The sequence below is a fragment of the Lissotriton vulgaris genome, chromosome 1_1 (genome assembly GCF_964263255.1).
Source record: "Lissotriton vulgaris chromosome 1_1, aLisVul1.2, whole genome shotgun sequence".
Classification (NCBI taxonomy): domain Eukaryota; kingdom Metazoa; phylum Chordata; class Amphibia; order Caudata; family Salamandridae; genus Lissotriton; species Lissotriton vulgaris.
Genome location: NC_141685.1, coordinates 148,802,923 through 148,824,445, shown reverse-complemented (window position 1 = coordinate 148,824,445; position 21,523 = coordinate 148,802,923). Strand labels below are relative to the sequence as shown.

Genomic DNA, 21,523 nt, shown 5'->3' with positions numbered 1-21,523 from the left:
GAAACCCCGGTGCTTAACATACCTGTGGGTCAAGATCTACCACAACAGAGTTAATCTACTTGAGGATAATGTGGGATGCGTGATTGGAAGGATGTATGACGTTAGCATGCATACTATTACCACGCATACCTTTACAACGCGGTATTTACAACGAATACCGTTACAACGCCTTGCCCTTTGAGGTGCTGGATAGTGGTAAGTATAATTTTATATTCCAACTCCAGTCCCCGTGGACACTAGGGAAGGTGTTGGATATAAAATTAAACTTATTCCCTATCCTAGAGCGCCCCCCAGCGCAATGCGTTGTAATGGTATGCGTGGTAATGCCTGCGTTGTAATGGTAGTGCGTTGTAAAAAATGCGTGCTAAACGTTGTATACCGATTGGAACCCCGAGGTCCTTCATGAACTTTTGGGGGGCACTTCCGCTTTCAGTGATGGGAAGGATAGCCCTTTTGAAGACAGTGGCTCTCCCCTGGTTCCTCGACATTTTTACTACCCTTTCCCGGTGGATACCAGGGGCGCAGTTCAGAGAACTGAAAACCCTGAGCAGAGTTTATTTGGGGATTAGGGCATCGGAGAGTGGCATTGGCCACCATGCAGCGCCAGACAGTGAAACGAGGCCTCGCAGTCTCTGATTTCTAGCAATATTATATATCGGCCCAACTACAGTGGCTGGTTCAGGGCATTGCACATAGATTATCAGAGATGACCCCTGGCTCCTTTGTACCACCACTCTGGGAGCTCCTTTGGGTTTTCCTTCGAGTGCGGTGGTCAAACCTAGATGACTCCACTGAGTTCCGTACACTAGCAAAGTGCTGGAGAAGGGGTTTGCAACAAATATACACTAAGATCGCATAGTCTGCAGCGCCACCTATGGATTTCCTGCATGTACTTCCATACGGGGGATTGGGAGGGGCTGGCTGTATGGGTGGTAGCAGGGGCGATGAAGCTGGGGGACCTGTAGAGGAATTCAGAGCTGATTCAGTTTGAGGACTTTAGAGAAGAGTTCAACCACCCCCAGGGGAATTTTTTTCTTCACAGGGCACTCACATCGGCTACGATGAAACACTGGGGTGGGGGGGGGTCAACCAAACCCACATCCTCCCAGAGATACCAATATACAGCACTCTCAGCTGGTAACATAAGAACAGTTTCATGCCTTTAAAGAGCCCTTTGGATGGGCTTACAGCTGCCCCTACATACGCTGCGAGCCAGATGGGAGGAGGGCCTAGGTACCCCTATTAGGACAAAAGACTGGGACAAGATTATGGAACGGACGCCAAAGATCTCTAGAAATGCACATTTAAACGTAAAAATTGTATATGTTACATAGATCATACTGGACACCAGAACGCATTGGCAGGTACTTCCTAGTACCGGATGCAGCCTGTCCCCGATGAAGGGAATAAAGGGCCCACATTCTTCATATGTTCTGGGCCTGTCCATCAATTCATACTTTCTGCAAGGGAGTCCTACAGATGACTGAGGAGTGCATTGGAAAGGATCTCCCACACATCCGGACATTGATTACTGGATCAGATTCTTCGCCCTACCATAACAAAGTTAAGGAGATTTCAGGACTTAGCAAGATAGCTTGTAATTGGAAGGCAGCAAGGGGCCCATGACTATTGGTGTGGAAGAGGGAGCTGGTAAAGTGGGTGGTCTGAAAGGGGAGAGTCCTCCTGTGGGAAGCGCAGAGGGGCATAGGCAACATTCAGGGTGCCCAAGCTTGGGGCTGACAGCTTGACTGATCCAGGGCCAGACATTCCGGCAAGCTCCCCCACAGGATCGCCTTGACGACTTGTGTGACTGACTACAGGAGTCCCTCCCCGGGTCCGGTCCTACAAAAAGTGCGACTAGGACCTGCCTTGAACACGGAGTTTGGCACCCTCCAACTGGGAAGATTACCGGCTTTGCCAATTTATTGTTCACACAATTGATTATGAAGAAAGTGGTGTACTGACTCACGGTTAGTTCATTTTAATGATGACTGAATGTACCAATCAGAATGTAAGCATTCATGCGGCCCCAAAGATACCCATGAGTTGTAATGTATACTCTGCTTATTCCTGAAAATTCTAAAAAATATGTTTAAAAAAAGACAAAAAAAAGAGAACTGTTTGTTGACCAAAGAAAAGGAACACCCAGAAGGTCAAATCTCAGAGAAGGAGGTCCCAGAATCCAATAAACATCTGACATCTGGTAAGTCACTGGGCCCATGTGGGTTCCCAGCAGAGATCTGTAACTGCCTGGCCACTCCCCTAACACTGGCATTTACTTTTTTTTTTGAGGTTTTAAAATTATTGCGGAAAAACATGAAATATATAAAATACAGTCAGCCATTTCCACACATAAAGCATTTGTACCGTAACAACATTACGTGGATATTAGGGACACCCACAGCAATAATATGATTTCTTGCAAACTGATTCTGACCCCTAATGTATTCCTGGTGTAAAATCAAGAGGTGTCGTATAACAGCTCCATTATTCATCACCTTTTCAGAGGTCCCAGCTTTTGGCCTGCTTGTAAGAGCATCCCCTGGCCTCACAGATTGGCTGTTGTAGCATTCAAGAACAGTCCATTGGATGTGTCCGTTGTGTTACAGTGGGTGCAGTCGCATCGCTCCACTGTTGTGCTATGTCCCTCCTCCCCAAAAAGAGGCCTAATCTTATCAAAATCTGTACTGCCCTTGTGAAACCCTCGTCCTTCAAGAAGTTTGGCAGGGCTATCTTAGAACAGCACCTCTGTGGTCTCCTAAGGACTCTCAGCACTGCTCCAAATATTCCCTCCTAGAAAGGCTTTAAGACTGGACCTAGGAAAACCATGTGATTAAAATAAATCTCTGGTGTGTGGCTACAATGCAAGTATTCCGGTCTTGATCCTTTGACGATTTTCGATAATCAGTAGGGGTCAACTATAACCTATATAAGTATATGAATTGCAGCCTCAAGAGAGGCCATCAGAGCAAACGTCCATTCCTCATCCTGCAACTGCCCAACATTTGCTTCCCAGGTGTCTCTAAGGCATGCACAGGTGTCAGGGGCGTTTATCACCAGGGATCTGTATATTTATGCACAAGCTTCCCAACTATCAAATCCCTCTAATTGAGCAGCTGCCTCCAACAACATAGTGTGAACTGTACCTCACGGCTTGCCCCTGCGTCATTCACTCCTACTCAAGGATCATGACGCAATAATCTAATCATAGCTTGTAGATAAACTCACAATGCAGTCTTTTCGGTTTATTAGATTAAGTCGCTCTACTGACAAAGACAAATGTGGCCACTAAATGAATAAATAGACATTAAGAGACATTTCCTCTCTTGAACATGTTTATTCACCTAGAAGGAAAAGTGTGAGACATTAATCCACTGTGGGTTTGTCAGACAGAATCCCTTTAGGGTCAAAAGCAGGACAGGGCATTACCAATCTGTTCGTGCAGGACGCAAACATACATTTCACTTGAACAGAAACTAATTGTCAAACAGGTTGATCAATCTAAAATTGGGAAAATCTTCCGGGGCCTCTTTCTGTGGACCTTCCTCTTGACCAACAATAGGACCAGAGCTAGTAGTCGGATCCATTTGTTCCACCAAGTGGGTTTTCTCATGTAGAGTCAAACTCTTTGTCACGATTGACACTGCCTTGGAATTTGAGCACTGATACGTTTTTCTAGAGTGGAAGTTCTCTTTTGAAATAGGTGGATTATTTTATCTTCAGTGTTTCTGGCATTTCCAGCACTTTTAAAGATTTATTTTATATTAGCGTTTCTAGGTTTTATTTTCTTTGGCATACATGCCAAGACAGGATGCAGTTCTTTCGAGTCACGTTTACACCTGATTGGGCAGCTCGTCCATGTTCTCATATAAACTGTGTCTGTTTTGTTTGATATTTTATATTCAGTTGCAGCTGTGGGCATTTTTACATCTTCGGGGTCTTATAGGCCCTGGAGGGAAGCCCACTGGACCAGCAGAGGCTATGGCCTTTACCCCTACATTAGGACAGTTCACCAAATTTTGTGAGCTCTACCACGGCTAGCAGCGATCTCTGTACCTTCAGTGGCGCTGCCATTCTAGCGGCTCTGCTGAAGGCACTGGACCTTCACCAAGTAGGCATCCCATTTTTGGTACCCGCTCTGCAAACTTTTTTGTTGGCAAGTAACAAATTCTCAGGGCAGTACTTAGTTTCTTTAAAACAAACACACAAATAATGAATTTCTTATAAAAGGAAACATGCAAAAATACCTTCCCAAAAAATTCAAACTGAATTACAAGAGTAGAACAAAAAAAGCACTTATTTGCTAACAAACCAATATATTATCCATTTATTTATATTTACACCGACACACCCACACATTTATACGTATATATATGTGTGCATATATATTGTTTAAAGGCATATGTTGGTAAGAAGCACAGAAGGACATCAATTCTACAAAAACCGGTACATATTCTATAAAACAATACCAGAGCGATTAAAATGTGAGACATATGTGTAGAAACAATTATATTGTGAAACACCAGCCCATAGAACTTCTAAAGGCATGGCAAAGTAGTTTTTGTAATCCCCACAGGTTAGAGGTATGGTAAGGGAACTGGACGGATAGTCCAAACAGGGCAATATATAGATGTGGCAAAATCCTTTTTTATGCCCCTAACTGGTTGTGTCTTGGGTGGCATCTCCTCTCGCAGATATTATTGATGGATTTCGACTCCTATTCCTTATGGGTCTCCTCAGGACATGGACTGTGGCCGTTGGGTAGTATTTTCAAAAGAAATAATCTAGGTCATCATAGGGAGCATATGTAAGGGGAAAAACAGGACAGAATAAATGTGAGGATGACAATGTATGAAGTGTAAACAGACCTAGTATCTTCCAGCTCAAGGAGCTGGAGAAATACCCTGTCTGGGTGAAGATGAAAGTTTGAGGTTTCAATGATGAATTAATACGTTGGTGCTAACTCTTGCCACAATCGTGTTGGGACATACCTTTGTGTTGGAATAATTTGTGCGGATTCAGGTGCTTTGTTTAAGCAGGTGAGCAGACATAGGCAAATTGTCAGATATAAAAATGTATATTCCTTAATCGGGCAGCAATGGCAAGTGTAATTCTGTAATTACAATAACGCTGTCAATGCAAATTGGTGTTTAACATGCGTGCCGCCTCATGACATTAGTGAAGGATCATGTGGATGTAGCCCACGTTCATTAGAAAGGGTTATAGTGCTGCCGCACGCCGAAGTTACGTAGGAGTTTACTTCAGTTAGGGGAAGTGCTAAGACAGAGCTTGAGCAGAGTAATCGATTATGAAACATTATTATGTGAATTCTAGATCCTATATTTGCTGTGACTTAAATGTGGGTTAATTAGCAAGGGCATACCGAATGAAAGAGTCACGAGAATTGAGATCCCTTCATAACGATTACAAATATATAATGGCCAAATTGATGCAGAAGGAGCTTTCGCCCCGGATGAAGGGGTCACTGCGTTTTCCTACACTCAACTACCATAACTCCCCAGGCGATCTTGGGTAGGCAGAAAAAGTGAAGGTCCTCACTTCCTACTGAGGGAAAGATGAATGCCATTTTCACCCAATGGCCCTGTTGAGCATGAACCAGCAGGTCAAAGGATTATGCCTGTGGTGCAGCAGAAGCTCCGCCTATGTACAGCCTGTGATTTCTCCAACTCTGAACAGAGTGAAAGAACCGCTAGTTTGGTGAGGCGAGCACTGCTGAAAAACGACGGTGCTCTATCTCCAGCAAACACCAAATGACAACACTTGCGTCTTTGTGTGCATGTTATAGGATAATATGACTGAAACCTCTAGAAATATATCTATGTTTATAAGTTTCTCCTTTATGGCCATGTCTGTGTTTTTGGTAAAAGGCTATAAATTGGATTTGATGTTTGATTGGATTCTAATCTCTTTTCTTTACACAATTCCGTCTGGAGCACGATCCCACTGTGTGTTGGATTCTGCAATGCTTCAATGTGTAAACTGTGCTGAAAAAATACTTCAGATAGTACAGAATTCTCACCAAATTTAGAGGACCAGAGCCTTGATACAGAATAACTGCATTTGCCTCCAATGGCATACAGAACAACATTTTAAATCCTCTGCACTGTCTTTAAAGTAAAGGGTAGACATGGACCTAAATGTCACCAGTCAATGAACCTGAACTATATTCCAAAGAGCAACCTGAAATCTTGTGATATAAATCGGATAGTTTATGCCAGGAACAATTGAAAAACCCTACGGTGAAAAAAAAAACTTTTGGAATTCTCTGTATCCAAAACAGAATAATATAACTAATCTTACAATGCATAAAAAAGTGAAAACAAGCCTATTTAAAGAAGCTTTCCTAGCCACCCAGGAAACTTTTGAGATTATCTCCGAACAGTGTGTATTCTTTCATGCTGAATGAGATTACCTATGTGATTGAAGCTTTTCAGGCACCGTTAAGGCTCTTCTCCAGTGTGCGTTTTCTCATGTCGAATAAGACTGGATTTCAGACAGAAACATTTCTGGCACTCCGAGCAGTGATAAGGCTTTTCTTCAGTATGTGTTCTCTCATGTTGAGTGAGAATATATTTGCGAGTGAAAGTTTTCTGGCACTCCAAGCACTGATATGACTTTTGTCCAGTGTGTGTTTTCTCATGTCGAATGAGACTAATTTTGAGACTGAAGCTTTTCTTGCACTCCGAGCACTGATACGGTTTTTGCCCAGTGTGTAGTCTTTCATGTTGAGTTAGACTGCCTTTGTGACTGAAGCTTTTCCGGCACTCCGAGCACTGATAAGGCTTTTCTCAAGTGTGTGTTCTCTCATGTTGAGTGAGATTGAATTTATGACTAAAACTTTTCTGGCACTCCGAGCACTGATATGGCTTTTGTCCAGTGTGTGTTTTCTCATGTCGAATGAAACTAATTTTGAGACTGAAGCTTTTCTGGCACTCCGAGCACTGATACGGTTTTTGCCCAGTGTGTATTCTTTCATGTTGAGTTAGTTTGGCTTTGCTAATGAAGCTTTTCCGGCACTCCGAGCACTGATAAGGCTTTTCTCCAGTGTTTGTTCTCTCATGTTTAGTGAGATTGAATTTAAGACTGAAACTTTTCTGGCACTCTGAGCACTGATATGGCTTTTGTCCATTGTGTGTTTTCTCATGTCGAATGAGACTAATTTTAAGACTGAAGCTTTTCTGGCACTCCGAACACTGATACGGTTTTTGCTCAGTGTGTATTCTTTCATGTTGAGTTAGATTGGCTTTGATATTGAAGCTTTTCTGGCACTCCAAGCACTGATAAGGCTTTTCTCTGGCGTGTGTGTTCTCTCATGTTGAGTGAGATTGAATTTATGACTGAAACTTTTCTGGCACTCCTAGCACTGATACGGCTTTTCTCCAGTGTGTGTTTTCTCATGTCGTATGAGACTAATTTTGAAACTGAAGCTTTTCTGGCACTCTGAGCACTGATAAGGCTTTTCTCCAGTGTGTGTTCTCTCATGTTGAGTGACTTTGAACTTTTGACTGAAAGTTTTCTGGCACTCCGAGCACTGATACGGCTTTTCTCCAGTGTGTGTTCTGTCATGTTGAGTGAGATTGAATTTATGACTGAAACTTTTCTGGCACTCCGAGCACTGATACGGCTTTTCTCCAGTGTATGTTTTCTCATGTCGTATGAGACTAATTTTGAAACTGAAGCTTTTCTGGCACTCTGAGCACTGATAAGGCTTTTCTCCAGTGTGTGTTCTCTCATGTTGAGTGACTTTGAACTTTTGACTGAAAGTTTTCTGGCACTCCGAGCACTGATACGGCTTTTCTCCAGTGTGTCTTCTCTCATGTTGAGTGAGATTGAATTCATGACTGAAACTTTTCTGGCACTCCGAGCACTGATAAGGTTTTTGACAAGTGTGTGTTCTCTCATGTTGAGTAAGATTGAATTTTTGAGTGAAACTTTTCTGGCATCTCATCTCAACAGGCATCTTTGCTTATTCATCCTTCAAATCTTCCTGGAGCATTCCTATTGCACTTTGGACGACGTCTCTAACAGGTTACAGTCTGATACAGTCTCAGGATGGATTCTTATCAGCAGTTACTCATTTTATGAGTCAAGCCTTTCCCACATTAATTTAGGAGTTTTATAATGCAGAGATAAGATGTTAGATTGGTGTTTAGTGTTTACAAGTGCTTTTGCATACAAGTTATGGCAAGACAAGAAAACACTAAGGATTACCATTAGCAAAATAAACATTTCCTTTTAACTTTGCTTTTCCATGCAAATGGTATTAAACACTGTGGCTACTGAGACATGTTGTCCATTTCCTTTTGTGAGACAATCAACATTTATGATTCATTTCTACCACAACAGTGTGATGTATTTCAAATGTTTGCCTAAGTTTTAAATTAGTTTGATAAATAGAGATGGTGGCATAATCCTCTCTATATATTAGATATGGCACTGTGATTTTATTATTTATTTATTTTATAGTTTGAAATGTCTCAATAATGTCAGATTGCTTAAAACATTGAGTGGCAGGATTAGAACAGTATATTTGGACATTATCATAATGACAATAATTCAAGATAGCCTGAACAAAGTGGGTTTTAAGGGCTTCCGAAAACTGTACAGAGTATGTTGAGTTCAGATATACAGAGGCAAGGGAAGACGTGGATATTGCAAGAAAGATAGTTTTAAACTATTGTGGCATTAAAGTTTATTACTTCTAGCAGAGAGTATCTTTGGCTACTGAGTCCTATTTGAGTGTTTTCACGTTCTTGAAATCCAGGAAAGACATTTAACAAGGACTTTCGTTTACACTGTGTTTGTTCTCGCTGGTCTTTTAATAATCAGATGACAAAAATGTGTTCCCTCACTTTCAAGTAGTTCTAACAATGCCGCTGACATTTAAGCAAGGATATGTTTTAGCTCGTGGTCAGCTTCTCTAGGACCTTTCATCAGATTGCATTAACATCAATAGTTAACTTATTTAAATGAGCAGTGCATGGACCTCCTCTTATCTGCTTACATTTGTAAGTAATAAAATATCTTCTGGTAATGAAAATGTGTTTGCAATTAGTGCTTGCACTGGACCTACATTTGGGTTTGATTTACTTTTAAGAAGCCATTCAATTCTGATAACTCACACTTGATTAAACCTTCTGAACTCTTTACTTTGAGGCTGTGTGAAGCACAATAAAATATTTGAATTAGAAAAATCAGCTTCAGGCTTAGTAGTTTTCTCTGTTCTCAGTTGGCTGCCACACTTGCTTTTAAAGTTTTTGCAAACTTAGAACTTCGGGTCATTTTCACTTTCTCAAAACAATCATTCTTGTTCGTCTTCACCTTCTCAAAACAATCATTCTTGTTTGTGGAGGTTTTGTTGTTTGGTATTAAGTCACTATTTTGATTTCACAGTCCATTCTTTGCCACCCTGTAGAATTAAATTGAAATAGTTAATAAAAGCAAATTGGCAAAAAGAGATATTTATAAGCCGATTCAATTAATAGAGTTGTCATTTTTAGAATGGAAGTAGAGAAGGTTTGAGCTGCTTTGCGAGGAGTTTGTAGTGACACAGTGCGCAACAGGAGCAGGAGACCACTAGGACCAAAGCAGCAGGCACAAGGCGGTCACTGGTGCCCAGCTCCTGCAGTTGTTTAAGTAACACCAGATCATGAATTGGCCTTTTCTGGGTGCAGGGGCCTTGCAATTTCCAGAGTACTCTTTACTACATTTGCATGGAAAATACAACATTTAGAGAAAAGGGAGGGGGTGCCGGGACAAGGATGAGGGGCTACATCTGTTTGTGTGGTCTTTGCCGAGAAGAACAAGTTACTTACCTTCGGTAACGCTTTTTCTGGTAGATACAGTATCTGCCTGTGGATTCCTCACCTTGTGAATATCCCCCTTGCGTCCGCAACATTTAGAAATTCTTTTGTAGCTTCGCGCCGACGTGGACAACGTCATAGAGGCACGGCATCGCACGCGACTCTGGTGACATCAGCGACATTATAATAGGCCCACGCCGGGTGATGACGTCAGTTCCGCCCTTTTTTCCGTGGCTTCGAGGCACACGGACGGACCAATGACAGTAGGAATATACACAGTATACACAGTACACAAATGTCAAGGTAACACAGACAGTGTGAAACAAATGCAAATATTTTACAGTAACTTCGGAATAGAAGAGTGGACAACGGGGAGGCGGGTGGGTCAGTGAGGAATCCACAGGCAGATACTGTATCTACCAGAAAAAGAGTTACCAAAGGTAAGTAACTTGTTCTTCTGATAGATACATCCGCCAGTGGATTCCTCACCTTGTGAATAGAGTCCCACAGCAGTCCCCACTCCCGCAGTAGGGTGTCCACTCTCCTATACCAGAAAATCCTGGAGGACAGAGCACGTAAAGTGACCCTCCCTCCTCACCTCGGCATCCAAGCAGGAATGCTTAGCAAAAGTGTGGAGGGAGGTCCAAGTCGCAGCCCTACAAATATCCTCTACAGGAACACCCCTAGATAAAGCAGAAGTTGACGACTTAGATCTAGTAGAGTGAGCTCTTATACCCTCTGGAGGTTCCTTACCGGCCAAAGATTAGCAGATCTTTACACAGAAGATGATCCATCTTGAAAGAGTGCGCTTGTGCACCGCTCTTCCTTTCTTGCAGCCACCAAATCCAACGAAGAGCTGGTCATCCACTCGATAGTCTCTAGTCCTATCGAGATAAAAGCTCACCGCCCTCTTTGGGTCCAGACGGTGTAGTCTCTCCTCCTCCTTGGAAGGGTGAGGGGGAGGATAAAAGGTAGGAAGGGTAATAGACTGTCCTAGTTGGAAGGGAGTTACCACCTTAGGGAGAAAAGCAGCCCTGGTCCTAAGAACCATTCGATCAACATGAATGGTCAAGAATGGGGGCTTGGAACTAAGAGCTTGAAGCTCACTCACCCTCCTTGCCGATGTGATCGCAACCAGGAAGACCGTCTTAAAAAACAAAAGCCTCATGGGACACTTGTGTAAGGGTTCGAAGAGAGAACCCATCAAGAAGGTTAAAACAAGATTTAAATCCCATTGAGGCACAATAAAGGGAGTAGGAGGGAACTTATTTGTGAGGCCCTTCAAAAACCTTAAAACCGCTGGAGACTTGAAAAGCGACGGCTGATCCGGCAAACAGAGAAATGCCGACAATGCCGAAAGATAACCCTTGACTATGGCAACAGCAAATCCTTGCTGTGCCAAAGAAAGAACAAATTGAAAAATATGTAAATGTGTAAATGTATAGGCATTTATATAGCACACTACTTACCCGTAGGGTCCCAAGGCACTTCGACCACTGCGAAACCCTTCCTGGCTTCCCTGAGAGATGGTCCCTTAATGGGTATCTCCAGGGTGAGACCAGGCATCCCCGGCGGTCTGGTGGGGCCGTTAGTGAAGATGAGGCAAGCTAATGCCCAGAGTTGCCGAGTGTGATCGCTGATCAGAGTGGGCACCGAGGCGAGAGAATTATCGAGTCCGCTGACCCTGGTCCAGAAACCTGCCGCGCCGGGAATCGAACCCTGGTCCCGGGCCATCCTCTGCTCTCGGGTCTGCCGCCTCTAACCAGTGAGCCACACTACTTCACCCAGTGAGCCACACTACTTCAAATATCGGACAAACAAGCCTTCAAAGGGTCAACAGATTTCTCCCCACACCAAGAGACAAATTTAGACCATCTATATGAATAAATGGATTTAGTGGAGGCACGCCTATCCGAAAGAATGACATCCACCACATCGTGTGGGAGAGAAAAGGAGTTCAGGTTGCCCCATTCAATCTCCAGGCATGAAGGTGTAATGTCTGGAGGTGGGGGTGTAGAACCTGCCCCTCCATCTGTGAGAGGAGATCTGCCCTGAACGGGAGACGGAGCGGCGGGCGAGAGGAGAGGTGGAGAAGATCCGTGTACCACACCCTTCTTGGCCAATCCTGGGCAACCAGAATAACTTGGGCCCGGTCTTGGTTAATCTTCCTCAGAACCCGAGGAATCAAATGTATGGGAGGAAAAGCGTAAAAGAGTTGATTTCCCCAACTCAATTGGAACGCGTCCCCCAAGGCTCCTTGCATCAGATACTGGAGACTGCAGAATGACGGGCAGTGAGCATTCTCGCGAGTCGCAAACAGGTCCACACGAGGAGTCCCCCACGTCTGACGTGACGAACCACCTCCGGGTGAAGCCTCCACTCGTGGTCGGCCGAGAACTGCCGACTGAGACTGTCTGCAAGTACGTTCAGAACTCTGGCCAGATGATTCGCCAACAGACAAATCTGATGGTCCTGAACCCAGGACCAGAGGCGCAGAGACACTGCGACCCCACTCCTCCCTGCTTGTTGTCATACCACATCACGGTGGTGTTGTCCGTCAGGACCTGAACAGACCGACTGCGAAGGGAAGGGAGGAAGGCCTTAAGTGCCAACTGAATCACCCGTAACTCTAGAAGGTTGATGTGAAGCAACCTTTCCTCTGGAGACCAAAGAACTTTGACCTCCAGATCCCCCAGATGAGCACCCCAACCTAGAGTGGATGCATCCGTAATCACTGTGGCCACCGAGGGAGGCAGATGAAAAGGCTTTCCCTGAGAAAGATTGCCTTCCATGCTCCACCAAGATAGATCCGCCACAGTTTCTCTGGAGATCCTCACAGACTCCCTGAGATCTCTGTTGTGTTGATACCACTGCCTGCGGAGGAACCACTGGAGTGCCCTCGTGTGCCAGCGTGCATGGTTGACCAACAGAATGCAAGAAGCCATCAGACCGGGCAGGCGAAGGACCTTCAGGACTGGAACGACTGCTCCATTTAAAAATAAAGGAATCATTTCCTGTATGTCGCGAATTCTTTGAGGAGGAGGGAATGCACGACATACAGTTGTGTCCAGTACCGCACCTATGAACAGGATGCGTTGGGAGGGCACCAGGTGAGACTTGGGTACATTTATTGAAAAACCCAACTGGTACAACAACTGAGTTGTCTCCTGCAGATGCTGGAGCACTTTCGCTGACGACTCTGCGTTGATCAGCCAGTCGTCCAAATAGGGGAATACTGGAACCCCCGATCTTCTGAGATGTGCAGCCACCACCGCCATCACCTTGGTGAAGACTCGAAGTGCAGTAGTAATTCCAAAAGGAAGGACCGCAAACTGATAATGTTACGATCCCACCGTGAAACGGAGATACTTCCTGTGCGACTTCAGGATTGAGATGTGAAAATATGCATCCTGCAAGTCGAGCGACACCATCCAGTCTTCTTCCAGCATTGCCTGAAGAACCTGCGCAAGGGTGAGCATCTTGAACTTCTCTTGTTTCAGATAAAGATTCACGATCCTGAGATCCAGGATTGGACGAAGTCTGCCATCCTTCTTGGGAATCAGGAAATACCGGGAGTAGCATCCCTGACCCCTTTCCTGCTCAGGAACCATCTCTATCGCACCCTTTCTTAATAGTGTCTGTACTTCCTCCTGCAGAAGTAAGATGTGTTCCTCCATGCAGAAACCTTGGCAAGGAGGGTAATTGGGAGGAAATTCCCGAAACTGAAGAGCATACCCATTTTCTACGAGATTGAGAACCCAAAGATCTGATGTAACCGATTCCCAATCCTGTAGAAAGTGGGTAAGCCGACCACCCACCGGACCCACATGATCCTGAATGGCGGATCTAGGGCTGCTTTTTTGAGGCTGGGGGGTTGGAAGAGGTGGAGGAGGAGGAGGCCTGACGACCTCTAGGACAAGCTCTTTGTTTACCACTGTACGACTTGTACAAGGGATTCTGCTGCTGCTGCTGCTGACCTTGCCGATAGGAGCAAAAGGAAGAGCGTCCGAATCCTCTAATCCTTCTGGTAGAAGAACCCCTGGTTTGAAGCCCTAAAGATTTGGCAGTAGCCCTACTGTCCTTAAATCTTTCCAAGGCAGCATCAGCTTATTTACCAAAGAGTCCAGCACCATCAAACGGCAGATCTAACAAAGCAGCCTGAACATCTGCTGAAAGGTTTGAAGATTTCAGCCAAGCTGATCTTCTTGTGGCAACCGCAGAACCCATGATGCGTGCCACCGAATCCGCAGTGTCCAGTCCACTTTGTATTACCTGATGAGCCGCTGCCTGTGCATCCGTTATCACCTCTTCAAAATCCTTCCTGCTGTCATCAGGGCTCTTAGGTGCCAGAGGACGCAGTGTGTCCATGAGAGCATGTACATATCTCCCCATAAGGCAAGTGGCATTGGTTGACTTTAATGCCATACTCGCAGAAGAAAAGGTCTTTTTAGCCACCTGATCTTGTTTCTTCGCATCTTTATCCCCAGGCACTTGAGGATATGCACTCATAGTCTTTTTAGAACAGGCTGCCTGGATTACTAAACTTTCAGGTGAAGGATGAGAAGTCAAAAAAGCAGGGTCTTCAGGAGCAACCCTGTACCTTCTTGCCACACTACTGGAAATTGCTGGTGCTGTAAGTGGCTTTTTCCAAACTTCCATAAAAGGCTCCGTTAAAGCTTCATTAAAGGGGAATAATGGTTCCACCACAGAACTGGGTGAATGCAGAACCTCAGTTAGTAGATTGGACTTAAATTCTACTGTTGGCAGAGTCAAATTCAAAAGTTCCGCTGCCTTCCTCATGACCAAGTGATAAGGCTGAACGTCTTTTGAAGGGGCATCAGACACAGAAGGTAACTCCCACTCTGGAGAAAACTCCAGGCCACTAGCCTCCACCAGTTTATCGAAACAGTCATCCTCAAGCTCACCTTCTTCTATTTCAGCTTGAGCTTCTGTATATCTCTGTTCTTTTATGAGGCGCTGAGTCTCCCTCCTGGACCTTTCCTTCACACGCCACGCCGTCAGATCCATCAACGACTCCGACGGATCCGGAACCGACGTCGGTATCGAATCTGATGGCATAGTGGCTTGGTCTCGAGGTCGACTCGGAGCAGACGACGTCGGTATCGGCGTCGACAACCTCGGCGGAGCCGGGTATTGCCACGGTGGTGTCTGAGTCGGCATGAATGGCATAAATGGAGCCGGAGCATAGGAGTGTGGAACTCCTAAATTGAAGGCTAGTGGACCCATGGGACCCGAAGGCGAACCAGAGGGGTACCAAGCCCTTGAAAACACTCCATACATAGCGTTCAAAAACGCTGATGGGTCTTGGCCCGGGGCTGGAAATGGTGGCTGAAGACCCTCGGGCTGGCCTTGAGGTGGTTCCGAATTCGGCTCTTCCACAGGCGCAGAATTCTCACCCACTGGAACCTCTTCCTCATCCTCACGGGCCGGGGACGACGCCGGAGAATGTACCGGAGACTGAGCCGGAACCTGCGACTCCGAAGGTGACGCCTTACCTTCTGGATCCAAGTCCTCCTCCTCCTCCTCCGGAGGAGGAACCACCTTCGAACGTACCTTCTTGGGTGACTTCGACCTCGAGTCCGAATCCCTACCGGAGTGACGTCGGGACTCATGTCTTCTTTTCTTATGCTTCTTCCTTGACTTCGAAGCATGATCTGATGATGACTTCGAAGACGACTCCGCTCGAGGCCTTGATCTCGACGCCGATCTCGACCTCGCCCTTCTCGAACGAGACCTCGAAGACTTTTTCCCTCTCAGCTTCGCCACCAGAAGTTTGGTCTCTCTCTCTCGCAGAGCCTTTGGGTTCATCTTCCGACATGAAGGACATTCATCAACACATGATCGGAACTTAAGCACCAGATGCAATCTTCTGCGGGTCCGTAATAGACATCATTTTCCCACACTCTCTGCAAGGCTTGAAGCCAGTCTTCTTTGTCGACATCGCGAAGGACACAAAGAAACAGAAAAGTGAAGAAAATAGCAATAAAGTTACTAAGAGGCTACAGAGATTCCCCGAAACCGTTAGCGTCGACGATGCGGAAAAAAGGGAACTGACGTCATCACGCCGGCGTGGGCCTACAGTGGTGTCGCTGACGTCACCGGAGTAGCGTGCGATGCCATGCCTCTATGACGTCGTCCACGTCCACGTCGGCATGAAGCTACAAAAGAATTTCCGAATGTTTCTGAGGCAAGGGGGATATTCACAAGGTGAGGAATCCACTGGCAGATGTATCTATCAGAAGCACAAGTTACTTACCTTCGGTAACGATATATCTGTAAGAAACATTAGTAGTGATAGATTCCCTACCTTATAATTACTCCCAGGTGTCAGACTGGATCCGATTTCGTCAGCAGTACTGCTGCACGTCAGTAGGCGTCGTCGTGCGGCTCCGCGTACATAGTTGGCGTCGGGATGACGTCGCTTGAGCTACTAAGACACGCCAACGCACACTGACGTCAGTTCTGTACACGACTTTCCGTGCAAGAAACTGACCACTGGTGCCATGAAACTAAGGCCCTGAAAGGGATGACCTTAACACTAAAAATCAGTTTGCAGAACGGGGAGGATGGGTGGGTGGTAAGGAATCTATCACTACTAATGTTTCTTACAGATATATCGTTATCAAAGGTAAGTAACTTGTGCATCTGAAAGAAACAGATAGTGATAGATTTCCTTACCTTAGAAAAGATGCCCCAGCAATACTAACCCCGGTGGTGGTTCTGCGAACCAAGATCACACCAGAAAGTCCTGGAGAACAGAACGGCCAAAGAAGCCGTCTCTACGGACTTGGCTGTCCAGGCAGTAGTGCTTGGCAAACGTGTGCAGTGAAGCCCACGTATCTGCCTGACAGGTGTCCTGCAAGGGAACTCCTTGTCCCAGAGCAGTAGTGGCTGCTGTCACCCTGGTAGAGTGGGCGCACAACCACACCGGAGGCTCCTTTTTAGCCAAAGAGTAACAAGCGTTTATGCACAGAATGACCCACCGAGAGGTGGTCTATTTGTGCACAGCCTGACCTTTCTTGGCGCCCATGTAGCCAACAAAGAGCTGGTCATCCACCCGGAACTTTTGTGCGCGGCTCAAATAGAAAGAGAGCGCACGTTTTGAGCCTGGAGCTCACATTCTCTTCTCGCAGGGATGATGACAACCAGGAAAGCAGTGTTTAGAGTGAGAAGACGAAGACGGCAATTATGAAGTGGCTCAAATGGAGCGCACATCAGAAAGGTAAGAACTCGATTCAAGTCCCACTGAGGCATCACAAAAGGAACAGGAGGAAACATGTGTGTTATGCCTTTCAAGAATCTATTTACAACAGGGGACTTGAAAAGGGAAGGCTGGTCTGGGCGCCTTAAAAAGGCGGTAATGGCCCAGAGTTATCCCATGATAGAGCCCAGAGCAGAGCCCTGCTGGGCCAAAGAGAGAAGAAAAAAAAGTATGCCTTTGCTGTGCACCATGTCACAAACCTATTCCACCTACAGGCGTATACCGTCTTAGTGGAGGGATGCCTGGCTGCCAAAATAGCATTACAGACTTCGGGGGCAGGCTGAAAGACGTCAACTGCCGCCGCTCATTCTCCACGCAAGGAGGTGGAGGCTAGACAGGTTGGGGTGGAGGACCGTCCCCTGCTTCTGCGACAGTAGATCCTCCCGAAGAGGCAGACGGATTGGGGGAATCGATGCTCATACTGAGTAGCTCGGGATACCATACTCTTCGAGCCCAGTCTGGAGCCACAATAATAACTTTGGCCCGGTCGCGCCTGATCTACAACACTCTGGGCAGAAATGGTATAGGCGGAAAGGCATTCAACAGACCGCAACTCCACTCACAGCAAAAAGCGTCGCCGAGCGAGTGCCGCCTTGGAAATTCCAACGCGCAAAACTGACATTGCGTGTTCCCTTCGGTGGCGAATGGATCTAACCAAGGCTCTCCCCACTGCTGAAAGAGACCTTGCGCCACGTCCGAGTCAGACGCCATTCGTGATCTATCATGCACCCGCGGCTGTCGGCGGCTGAATTAGTCTGCCCTGCCGTTCAAGGAACCTGGCAGGTGTTGACCCACAAGGGACATGCCCTGATGTTCCAGCCAAGCCCAGAGGCGCAGAGCCTCTTGGCATAGGGTCCACGACCCCACCCCGCCCTGTTTGTTGCCGTACCACATGGCAGTGGTGTTGTCTGTGAACACCTGCAATACTCTCCTCATGACATAAGAGAAGTATGCCTTCAGTGCAAGTCGGATCGTCCGAAGCTCCAGCAGGTTGATGTGGAGCCTGGACTCCTCTGGAGACCACAGGCCTCGGATCTCCGCCTCCCCATGTGACCGTTCCATCCCAGAAGGGAGGCATCTGTCACAGCTATATGTTGCGGTTGGGGATAGGAGAGGGATCTGCCATTGAGCCAATTGAGATTGGTGAGCCATCACTGCAATTGCCGTGCAGTGCCATCAGAGATCTGGATGTGATCGGACAGGTTACCCTGATGCTGTGCCCACTGAAACTTCAGGTCCCACTGCAGAGCCCGCATATGCCATCGGGCATGATCCACAAGCAGGATGCAGGAGGCCATCCGGCCCAGGAGCCGGAGGGTCATCCTGACCAAAACCCGGCGGGACAGAGGCTGAAAGATCAGAATCATAGCCTGAATGTCCCGGACTCAGTGTTCGGGAGGATAAACTCGAAACCACGCCGAGTCCAGAACCGCTCAGATGAAAAGGAGCTTCTGGGAGGGAACCAGGTGCGACTTTGGCACATTGATGGAAAACCCTAGCAAATGCAGGAGATCAGCCATTGTCTGGAGTTGGGAGACAACTGCCTGGGCCAAGCCCACCTTCAATAACCAGTCGTCGAGATAGGGGAAGACTGAAACCCCTGATCTGCACAGATGAGCTGCGACCACTGCGATCCCTTTCGTGAACACCCGAGGGGTGCTGGTAAGGCCAAAGGGGAGCACGGTGAACAGAAATTGCTCGTGGCCTACCGTGTCGGCCTTATTGCAAAAAAGGCGAATGCCATCAAAGGGCATGTCCATCAAGGTATTCTGGACATCCCCTGAAAAGCCAGTTGTCCTCAACCAGGCGTGGTGCCGAACCGCCACTGTCGTTGAAATCGACCTGCCCAGTGAGTCGGCGGTGTCCAGCCCACAACGTATGGTGAACTTAGCTGCGTCTCTCCCAGCCACAACCGCCTGGGAAAGAACTGCCTGGGCCTCCCCTGGGCAGTTGGGCAGCACCTGTGCAACCGTGTCCCACAGAGAGTTTGTATGACGGCCCAAAAGGCAAGCAGTGTTCACCTACCGCAGCCCTAAGCTGGCAGATGAAAACAGGTTCTTGCCAAGCTGATCCAGCTTCTTGGATTCCCTATCCAGTGGTGCGGTGGAGAACCCGCTCTGGGATGCTGAGGCTTGGACCAATAAGCTCCCAGGGGTGGGGTGTTGGGTAAGGAAGAGGGGGGTCACCCGTGGCGGGCAATGGCGTCAGGCCATGTTCTTATCCACAGGAGCCCCTGTGTTGGGCCTGGGCCAGGTGCCCAAAAAAACGTCTGACAGTGTTTCTTTAAAAGGCAGCAAGGGCTCCGAACAGGTAGCTGCCGGTTGGAGCACTTCTGTCTGGAGGTTAGTCCTAACGGCCACCGTAGGGAGTTCGAGGTGGAGAGCCTCGGCTGCCCTATGCAACACCACTGCATAACTGGCTCTATCCTCCTTAGCCACGGTAGGAAGAAATGCATGCCAAGGTCAGGTGAGGTGTCAAGACCACTGGCCTCCCCAAATCCTCTGCCCAGTCTGCATCATATTTTTATCAAAATCGGAGGTTTGCCCTAATAATCCGCCTACATCTGGGCAAGAAAGACCAAGCAAGAACAAAAGCAATGCAGCAGAATGGATACAGCAACAAGTATTTTAATAAATGGTGTAAACCTGAATTAGTCCATCAATGAGAAATCATTCTCTAACCAGCCAATTGTCTTAGTTCAAAAACACACTCACACTAGGTTGTAGATCCGATGTAAATCGTTACATATCCAGATATTTTATATATGTTTTTTCATCCCATGTACAATAAACACTTACTTACAAGAACATTAAAACATACAAACAATACACTTAAGTATCTGAAGACAACACAGAATCCTTAGGACCTTAAGGTTGGTGGTGCTGCGAAACAAACTTAGAAGAACAAAAATACTATTCGCAGTTCACATTAATCAAGATCGCCCTTGTGTCAATACCTCTTAAGATATATGTCATTACACCCTTTTACACGATTAACAGGTGTTACAAATATTTCTTTTATACATGAGTTCGAATAGTATAGGGCTTCTTTTTATATCTGGTCGACGCGTTTCAGCCTGTTTAATTTGGGCCTCATAAGGACTGTGGGCCAAAGGAAAAGCGGACTCCATCATCGCACCCAAACTTCGGAACATCATCAACAACTCCTTCATATCCGCCACCTTCCCGGAGAGCTGGAAGCACGCAGAGATCAGCGCCCTCCTGAAGAAACACACCGCAGACCCCCCAGACCTCAAGAACTTTCGCCCCATCTCGCTCCTCCCCTTCCCTGCAAAAGTCATCAAGAAAACCGTCAACAAACAGCTGACAGCCTTCCTGGAGACGAACGGCTCCCTCGACCCATCGCTGTCCGGATTCCGAGCGAACCACAGCACCGAGACCACTCTCACCGCGGCCACCGACGACATCCGGACCCTGCTTGGCAATGGAGAAACCGCCGCCCTCATCCTGCTCGACCTTTAGGCTGCGTTTGACACGGTCTGCCACCGCACCCTGACAACCCGCCTATGCCACAGCGGGATCCAAGGATAGGCCCTGGAATGGATCACCTCCTTCCTCTCCGACCGAACCCAAAGAGTCCGTCTCCCGCCCTTCCTCGCAGAAGCCACCAAGATCATCTGCGGCGTACCTCAAGGCTCCTCGCTCAGCCCCACCCTCTTCAACGTCTACATGAGCCCCCTCGCAGCCATCACACGCAAGCACAACCTCAACATCATCTCCTACGCCGAAGATACCCAACTGATCCTCTCCACCAACGACCCCACCTCCGCCAGAGCCAGCTTCCAGGACGGAATGAAAGACATCGCAGACTGGATGAAGCTCAGCCGCCTGTAGCAGACATCATTGAAAGTCCGGAACCCCCAATGCACGCTTTCAAAAAGGCAAAGAATATCAGAGACTATGTTGGCCGTTCTCTGCTGGATACACCGCAAGCACCATCTATACAAAGACTATTGAATCTCCCGGAAGTAGTAGGCTACTTTCGCTGCACAACATGTAAAGCCTGTCCTACGTGCTGGGAAACCAAACAAGTCATCCATAACAATTCAACTGCAGATCTTAAATCTTTTACAAATTGCAACTCAAGTGGAGTCATATATGCGATCATATGCCCTTGTGAACTCATGTACATAGGGCAAACCAAACAGAAAGTTAAGAACAGAATTTTCCAACATTGCAGCAGAATTCGTTGTCAGACTACAGGGGCACCCATGGTGGAACACTACAAGGAAAAAACTCACACACCAGAATCTATGAAGTGGGTTGTACTAGAAAAAATCACTCTGGGTCCACGGGGCGGCAATCTCAATTCCATCTTAAACATAAGAGAATGTAAATGGATGCAAAAGTTTAAAACCATAAATGATGTTCTTAATGAACTGACGCGAACTTTGCAC

At 46.8% G+C, this 21,523-nt stretch overlaps 1 pseudogene; it reads right to left on the bottom strand.

Moving 5' to 3' along the window:
- Nucleotides 1-6,461: 6,461 nt before the first annotated feature.
- Nucleotides 6,462-21,523, bottom strand: part of LOC147737877 (uncharacterized) — a 32,484-nt pseudogene continuing 17,422 nt past the window's right edge.